A 9,762-nucleotide genomic window follows, 5' to 3' on the forward strand; every position below is an offset into this window, starting at 1 on the left:
GCCGTAGGGGCCAGGGGCAACTTGGAAGAGGTGTTGGTGGTGCACACATCAGAAGTGGCGTTGGAGACAGGGGTTTCATGACCATGTTGTGGACTGATTTTTCAAGTCCCGCTCACACGACTGGTAATACTGCATCGATTGAAAGTGACAGGAGACAGCACTTGTCAAGTATGGTTACAAACTACTTTTCCTCCCATATCGATGTTCTCCCTCACAGGTCATTCCCATTTGACTATTGGGCAGCTAAACTGGACACCTCGCCTGAATTGGCACAATATGCCTTACAGGAGCTCGCATGCCCAGCTGCAAGTGTGCTATCGGAAAGAGTCTTCAGTGCTGCTGGATCAATACTGACAGAAAAAAGGACCCGTCTGTCGACCCAAAATGTGGATGATCCAACCTTCATTAAAATGAACCATGCATAGGTTTCCAAGGATTTTGTCCCACCTTACCCTTATGACACATAGGTTGCCAGAAAAATTGTTTTTTTTGGTCCCCATGTTCCTGGGACTTGACCAATTTCGCCTTTAGCAGCATGTGAATGTCCCACATCAACATATGGCATTTTGTAAACCTCTCTAACTGGGCAGCCTCCTCCCCCCAATGGCCGGGGTCACCACCGACCGCACGCAACCGTGCGAGTGCTGTTGCCCTGGTCAGGTGGGTGGGCCAACTCGTGGGCTCGGGCACTGGCACAGGGTCCCTCATAGTGCAATCAAGTGTCTCTGATGGTGGGGGTGCACACCCGCCGTCAGACACACCGCCGCACTATGAGGGGCCCAGTGCCAGTACCGACGCCCATGAGTGGGCCCCCCTTGCTTGGGCAGGGCCCAGCATTTGCAATGTTTACCTCTCCCTGCTCCTCCGCTGTGTAGTCTGGGCTGTCAAATCCATACTGGGCCTGACATGTGATCCAGTGATACAGTACCCTTTCTCACCTTTGTGCAATCACGTGTAATCCATACTGGGCCTGACACTGTCTGAGCCTGCCTCCTGATTTATAGACATATATTTTTAATGTGTAAACTATGCTATCCATACATGTGATCCGGTGATACGGTACCCTTTCTCACCTTTGTGCAATCACGTGTAACCCATACTGGGCCTGACACCGTCTGAGCCTGCCTCCTGATCTATAGACATATATTTTTAATGTGTAAACTATGCTATCCATACATGTGATCCGGTGATATGGTACCCTTTCTCACCTTTGTGCAATCACGTGTAATCCATACTGAGCCTGACACCGTCTGAGCCTGCCTCCTGATTTATAGACATATATTTTTAATGTGTAAACTATGCTATCCATACATGTGATCCGGTGATACGGTACCCTTTCTCACCTTTGTGCAATCACGTGTAACCCATACTGGGTCTGACACCGTCTGAGCCTGCCTCCTGATCTATAGACATATATTTTTAATGTGTAAACTATGCTATCCATACATGTGAGCCGGTGATACGGTACCCTTTCTCACCTTTGTGCAATCACGTGTAATCCATACTGGGCCTGACACCGTCTGAGCCTGCCTCCTGATCTATAGACATATATTTTTAATGTGTAAACTATGCTATCCATACATGTGATCCGGTACCCTTTCTCACCTTTGTGCAATCACGTGTAATCCATACTGGGCCTGAGAATGGCTGGCGAGCTGTTAAGCAAGCTACAGCACCTGTGGTTTGCACACGTAAGTTTTTCATTTTTTCAGGAATGACGGTTAGGCCTAATTCCAGAACTGCGGTTAACCTGCAGTTACTGGGAAATCATCGTTCGCGGGTAATAATTGTAATCCTAGATCCCCATCACTAACGGTGTTCAGCGGGTTATCTGCACCTGTAAGCGACAAATGTTGGCCCTTTCAGTGTAGCGCGCATGCAGCCACGGACATGTAAGGGCACGACACACCAGTTATTGGCCAATCTCGAGTGCCAGAGCCTCGCGTGTCCCTCTAGTAAGCTGGACGCGGACAGCGGGGGCATGACGGAGTCTCGTTCGTTAACGGAATTAAGCTTGCAATGTGTGCATCTTTTCGGTTGCTGGATGGTTGAGGTTGCCCGTGTTGAGTGAAATTACGCCTCAGGCTCCACTCCTGGTGGTGCCCTTCTGGACATTCCTTTAAGGTTCAGCTTTGCAACCATAATGCCCACGTAAAACAAACACTTTGCCTTCATGAACGCTGTTTGGAGCGTCGTGACTCGTGGGAATAACGCCACCCAATCAGTTAACCTGCTAGAGTGATCCTTCGTTGCTCCCAAGCATGACATAACACTCCCTAGGAGGAAGGTAATGCCACTGTGGCGACCGTACTCCTGGGGGCGACACAAGTGCACTGATGCCCAGCCACTGCTAGATGATTCTGCTGGTACATTGACCCAGACCACTACATTCCCCTCGCACTCTACACAGCCTGAATCTGACCCTGATGAAACTCAGGTTACCCTTCCCATATACTGTTCCACCTAACACGGTGACAAAGAGGAAGCTGCAGATGAAAGTGCAGGTTCGGCCCACCCGCCGTCAGACACACCGCCGTACTATCAGGGGCCCTGTGCCAGTGCCGTCGCCAACGAGTGGGCCCCCCCTGCTTGCTTAGGATCACAGCACTTGCAAGGTTAAAATACTTACCTCTCCCTGCTCCACCGCCATGACGTCTTCCGCGTTTCCTGACATTGATATTCTGATCAGACAGCGCAATGACATCATGTCTGTACTCCCTCTGCCTAAACAGCCAAGTGCAGTGAGATGGAAGATGGGGACGACGAGGAGTCCAGACTAGTACAGGGATTCCCTGGCGAGGAGACTTATTTCATTGTTTTCAATGTTGGGACAGCAATTTTTGGGGAGAACTATACTCTGGAGAATGATATATGAGGCCCACCATACACTGGAACATTCCAAAGGTGGACATCAGACACTGGAGCAGCATTTACAGGGCCCATTAAACACTAGAGCATTAGAAATGGGGCCCATTATGTATGAAGCATTATTTGGGCCCATAAGACAGTGGAGCTTCATCCATGGGGACCAACATATACTGTAGCATTATGTGGAGCTCATCATATACTGTTTCAAACATTATATGGGACCAATGATTCTGTATGGAGAAATAGATGGGCCTCATTACTCTGTATAGCGCACTATGCGGTGGCCATAATACTGTATGGAGTAATATACTGTCCGTTTTTGGAGCTATTGGAGAATTTAAAATGGATATCAGTCATGAGATGTAAAAAGTTAAGTATTTTTCATTGTAGTATACCATTTTTTCTCTGCCGTATCGGAGCATCATGAGTTGTGGTATGTGTTAAAGGGGCGCTCTTTGGCCCAGGGCACATGAAAACCTGGAGCCAGCCCTACCCCCCACAACTTTAGCCAAATAACCCCCATTTTTCAGTGCGTAACTACTATTGTGAAGTAAATAAAGGGTGTCAAGCTTCAGTAATAAGAATTTATGCTTTTGGCATTCAAATGGGCACTGTAAGTGTGTTTCCTGTCCTCCACTCACTGCCGACTTTTCTTCCCCATTGACTTACATTGGGTTTCAAGTTTCAGTCGGACCTCGACTTTTCACAATAATCAGCCGATTTCGTTCGACCCGACTTTTGCGAAAGTCAGGTTTCGTGAAACCTGACTCAACCGGAAAAAAGGCAAAGTCGCTCATCTCTAGCCACCAGAAGTTGAGTTGTCGTGACAGGCCTTCAAGATGATTAGTAGCCGGCTTTTAGTGAGAACCTCTTTTTTTCCATAGTAAATAATCCCTTTCTCTGCTTGATGTGGCTTAAATGTTTGTCTAAACTGGAACTTGACATTTGGACGTTTCTCTGGAGGTAGATTGTAGACCTACTGGGGATACTTTTGTTCTGTTGCAGTGTAGAATCTCAAAAGCTGATCATACAGTTGGTTTTCCATTGTTGTCAAAATTGGAAAACTTATTTTTTTGTTGGAGGTGTACCAAGTTAGCTTTATTATCAGGATAGAATAGGAACTCACACTGGGGAACTTAAAGTGCATATCATAGAGAGCAGGGAGAAACATACATAACAAGTTACAACACATAACATTAACTATGCACTGATGGAACTGCACCATCTACTATTAGTTCAATGTAATGCCTCCAACACATGATGTAAGTCTAGTCCACCCGTTCCTATGCACTAGATTTGCTGCTGATTTTCCACAGGGAAAAAATCAGCAGCCAATCTGCATAAAAATCCGCATCCCAATGATGTGGATTTTTTGTGCAGAATCGCAGATTTCTCGGTGTCACGTGGAAGAAGGGAACGTGCTGCAGACCGCATCAAAATCTGACAAAAGCCACATGAAATGGTATATGGTTTGTGTATGTGCTTCTATATATACTGTAGCACTACAGCAGCAAAAACACACTAATGTTCTGTCTGAGAGAAGTGTACACCATGTGTATATTGGGTCGCCCTCCCAGGGCTGTGGGGTACTCGGTACCGGGCCGGTGTCAGGGGGGATGTGTCATAGCAGCGGTGACCCGGTCCGTGGCCCTGGGCTCCCAATAATGGTGATTTGGTGTAATGGTTTATATGAATAGTTCGTGACGCCACCTGTGGTGTTCGGCAAGTATGGTGTTAGGCCGATGCTGCATGCAGATCCTCTGGGACTGATGGTGTGTGCAGCATAGATGGTGCAGCTCCCCACAGGTGGAGCTGTAGTGCCAGGGCAGTGTAGATGTGGTGCTTTAAGAGCAGAGGCTGGTACACAGATGTAGCAGTGCTGGTGATGTTGGCGCGAGAAAGAATGGAGGACACCAGAGCTTGTAGTTCCAAAGCTTTTCTCACAGTCTGTAGTGCACACAGGTGCCTGCCTCCATACTGTGTCCTCCAGGGCAGAGACTCAGCCAACCTCCAGGCAAGATGGAATGCTCCCTCCCAACACTCCGCCAACATGTACCTTCCTGAACGTCTCCTCTATTGCGCCTTGTAGTGTGAAGCACTCCAGTACTTAGTTACCCTGGAATGCCTCCTGACAGATGTTCCTAGAACTCTACTTGTATGACAGACAGCTGTAGCCTGATCAGGGATCTCCCGTTCCAGAGTCCCGGCTCTCTATCCGTGTTGCTGTTGTGTCCTAAGTCTTAGTTGGGAGTAGTGCATTTACAGCCACTACTCCACCGGTGTCTGCTGCAGAACCATCAGTGTTCGTACAACCTCAGGGACCGGGCCCCGGCCTTGCGCTGGAACCTATAGGCAGGGTTCTCACTCCAACCCACATCCTCTCTGTTCCCTTCTCTCCTTCGTTCCGTACTTTGCCTTTCTCTCTTAGGGAAACTGTGGCTACAGGTCTACATCTATCTCCTTCCTTCCTTTCCTGTGCCAGCTGGCCCAGATCACTGGGGCAGCTGCAGCACTCCTTCCTCCATCCCTTCTTCCTGGGATCCTCACTCCTCACTGAGTGACTGTCCTCTCCATCTGACCTCCCAGACTGACCTGAAATCCTACACTCTCTCCATCCTTTATGTATCTTAACCCACCTCCCAGCACATCTCCTGTTTCGAAGCAGGGAACCACCAGAGGTGCTCTGCTACCTTCTGAGCCAAGAGCCGCAATGTGACCCTGCTGAACTATCCCATATGTGGGGTGCAGTTGTGGGAGTGTGGTTAGGAGTTCCCACCTTACCTGGATGGTGGGGCACTACACCTTAGAAGAAGGTGCAGTACCTCTGTGGCGACTGAGCCTCAGGGGCGCCACATACCCCCCGTTAAACACAGCACATCCGCGGGCTGCAGAGTAAACAGAGTTGACAGTAAAGAAACATACAAAAATTTTGTAATGCTGAACAAACATTTCTTATCCTAAGCTTTCTACTATAGGAGGTACTCATTCTTGAACGTTACCAACAATTCTTAATTAACTATCTAAATTCTTTATTCAAAAGTGCAATTCTCAATACTATACGTAATTCAAAGTGCTATTCTCTGTACTCTGTCAGTTTTCTCTTCTGGACGCAAGACCGCATACACCTGGTCCGTCACCTGTACTTTCAATTCTTTATTCACATTGCTCATCTCTATATCAAACATTCCTAATTTTCTAAAAAAGCCATTTCTCACTTACTAATACTCTTATAAAACACATTATCAAATACTTTACAGTAAAACATTCAACAATTCTTGGAAAGTGCTGGACACCGCTCCCAGACGGGATTTCTTGCAGTGTCATTTGAGGTAGACATCATCTTCGAAAAGTGTCCATGCAAAACATTATTTTCGCAAAGTGTCCTTATGTAAAACCAAGAGAGAACACCCAAAGGGGTGAAAACTATTTACAATAAAGTTTTGGACCATACAGCGTTTATGATCTCCTCAGTTCCAGACAAAGAAGACGCTGCCAATCAAAAACTAGGCAACATGATAAACAAAGAATAGAAAAAGGCACAACTGGTGCAACTGGACCCTCCTGGGTACGAGATTATTAAGTAGATTCTGGCTAGTGGTGATCCCTTCCTGGGATTCTGGAACTGGTACCGCTACCAGGTGTGGGACTTTGGGTGTCTTCTGCTACTTGGGGTTCTGCAGGGGTTGCAGCCGGTGTCTCTGTTGTCAGCAATTCGGCCAGAGCTAACGTGGGTACCGATAGATGCTGTTCTGCGATTGTAGGGGGTACCACAGCGAATGATACTGCGGCCAGTTGTTGCGGGTACAGGGCAATTTGATGGCCACCACATGATGTCGGCGCAAACACTGGACCATTTCTATATGCGGGTGCGGCTCCCAGCAATAGGATCATGGCAGGGGCGGTTATCATACCTGCTGCCTCCCGGCGGTGGTCCGGCTCCTGCGGAGGCACGGAATGGCGGATGATGGCGGCCGCAACCCCCGGGGTTGTCGGTCGTTCGGCCAGTAGCTGTATCTCTCCCGGCTCAGGACCAGGACAGGCCAGTAGGAGCCTGCGCAGCTGCGTCGGCTTCGGGCTGGGACTCCGCTCCCGCCCCTCAGTCTCCGGGGCTCTCATGTATCTTCTTCTGGCAGGCCTGGAGGCCGCAGCGGGCGATGTAAAGGGTGTTGAAGTGGCCGTATGCTCCGTGAGCACTGCCCGGGGGAGGGTTTCTTCCCTTCATCCTTGTCTTCTGGCCTCCGCGCTCCTGCCATCATGGCATTCTGGCATTCTTCTTCCTGCCTCGGCCCCTTTCCCGCCACTGGCTTCTTCTGCCCCTCCTTCCGGAAGCGGCATCTTCTTCCAGCGCCTCCATACCAAGACAGTATACGGACCCCTCGGGGGGTGGGCCATGTAGCTGTCACGTAGTAATTCAGGCAGGGAAGGCCCAAGACTCCTTGCGGTCTTTTCCAAGGACCTCCCATCTCTTCACGCCCTTCTTCTCCATGCCAGCGGCCATTTTTGATGTTCATGTCACCGTCTATTAAATTTGGTCTTCTGCACATTTTCAAAAGTTGTAAATCCAAGGCACACAGAACCCGATGGCATCGGGTCTCGTCATCCTGTTCGTGACGCCAAAATTGGGTCGCCCTCCCAGGGCTGTGGGGTACTCGGTACCGGGCCGGTGTCAGGGGGGATGTGTCACAGCAGCGGTGACCCGGTCCGTGGCCCTGGGCTCCCAATAGTGGTGATTTGGTGTAATGGTTTATATGAATAGTTCGTGACGCCACCTGTGGTGTTCGGCAAGTATGGTGTTAGGCCGACGCTGCATGCAGATCCTCTGGGACTGTTGGTGTGTGCAGCATAAATGGTGCAGCTCCCCACAGGTGGAGCTGTAGTCCCAGGGCAGTGTAGATGTGGTGCTTTAAGAGCAGAGGCTGGTACACAGATGTAGCAGTGCTGGTGATGTTGGCACGAGAATGAATGGAGGACACCAGAGCTTGTAGTTCCAAAGCTTTACTCAAAGTCTGTAGTGCACACAGGTGCCTGCCTCCATACTGTGTCCTCCAGGGCAGAGACTCAGCCAACCTCCAGGCAAGATGGAATGCTCCCTCCCAACACTCCGCCACATGTACCTTCCTGAACATCTCCTCTATTGCGCCTTGTAGTGTGAAGCACTCCAGTACTTAGTTACCCTGGAATGCCTCCTGACAGATGTTCCTAGAACTCTACTTGTATGACAGACAGCTGTAGCCTGATCAGGGATCTCCCATTCCAGAGTCCCGGCTCTCTATCCGTGTTGCTGTTGTGTCCTAAGTCTTAGTTGGGAGTAGTGCATTTACAGCCACTACTCCACCGGTGTCTGCTGCAGAACCATCAGTGTTCGTACAACCTCGGGGACCGGGCCCCGGCCTTGCGCTGGAACCTATAGGCAGGGTTCTCACTCCAACCCACGTCCTCTCTGTTCCCTTCTCTCCTTCGTTCCGTACTTTGCCTTTCTCTCTTAGGGAAACTGTGGTTGCAGGTCTACGTCTATCTCCTTCCTTCCTTTCCTGTGCCAGCTGGCCCAGATCACTGGGGCAAGCTGCAGCACTCCTTCCTCCATCCCTTCTTCCTGGGATCCTCACTCCTCACTGAGTGACTATCCTCTCCATCTGACCACCCAGACTGACCTGAAATCCTACTCTCCCCATCCTTTATGTATCTTAACTCCACCCACCTCCCAGCACATCTCGTGTTTCAAAGCAGGGAACCACCAGAGGTGCTCTGCTACCTTCTGAGCCAAGAGCCACAATGTGACCCTGCTGAACTATCCCGTGTGTGGGGTGCAGGTGTTGGAGCGTGGTTAGGAGTTCCCACCTTACCTGGATGGTGGGGCACTACACCTTAGGAGAAGGTGCAGTACATCTGTGGCGACTGAGCCTCAGGGGTGCCACATATATTATAGCCTAGGCCAAACTGTACCCCCAGGGTATAAATTGGCCTAGGCCACATTATACTCCTCTGGGCTAGAATATACCCAGGCTGCTGTAGATCACATTTTTCATGCTTATGAGAACCATTGAGTGATATACTCAAGAACGGGACCCCAGACATCGCACAGGGGGTCCCAGACAGCAGAGACAGCGCATAGTGGGGGAGAGACAATGAACAGGGGCACTGTGCGCTGTCTCTTCCCCCCTTATGTGCTGTCTCTTCCCCCCTTTCCATGCTGTCCCTGCCCCCCTGTGCACTGTCTGGGGCCCTGTGCGCTGACTCTGCCCCCTTGTGCGCTGCCAGGGGCCCCTGTGTGCTGCCAGGGGCCCCTGTGTGCTGCCTGGGGCCCTGTGCACTGCCAGAGGGCACTGTATGCTGCTTAGGGCCCTGTGTGCTGTCTCTGCCCCCGTTTGCTGTCTCTGCCCCTGTGTGCTGCCTGGGGCCCTGTGTGCTGCCTGGGAACCCATTCTCTGTCTCTGCCCCTGTGCGCTGCCTGGGGCCCTGTGCGCTGCCTGGGGCCCCGTGTGCTGCCTGGGGCTCGGTGTGCTGCCTGGGAACCCGTTCTATGTCTCTGCCCCTGTGTGCTTCCTGGGGCCCTGTGCACTGCTTGGGACCCCGTGTGCTGCCTGGCAACCCGTTCTCTGTCTCTGCCCCAGTGTGCTGCCTGGGGCCCTGTTTTTGATGGTTCTCAAAAGCGTGAAAAATCTGATCTACAGCAACTGGGGTATATTCTGACCCGGAGGGGTATATTCTGATCTAGGCCAATTCAACCCCGGGTATATTCTGGGCAAGGGGTTAATCTGGCATGTTACACCAGGTCTGTCTCTCAGCGCTGCTTAAGGAACTACCAGGACTTTTTTACATGCTGCGGAGGTATACGCCACTTGTAGCTCGGCATCTCTCCAGCTTTAAAGGGCAAGTTCTTCAGTGTGCCTCTCT

The sequence above is a fragment of the Dendrobates tinctorius genome, unplaced genomic scaffold (assembly GCF_039654945.1).
Source record: "Dendrobates tinctorius isolate UK_male_01 unplaced genomic scaffold, ASM3965494v1 ptg000150l, whole genome shotgun sequence".
Taxonomy (NCBI): Eukaryota; Metazoa; Chordata; class Amphibia; order Anura; family Dendrobatidae; genus Dendrobates; species Dendrobates tinctorius.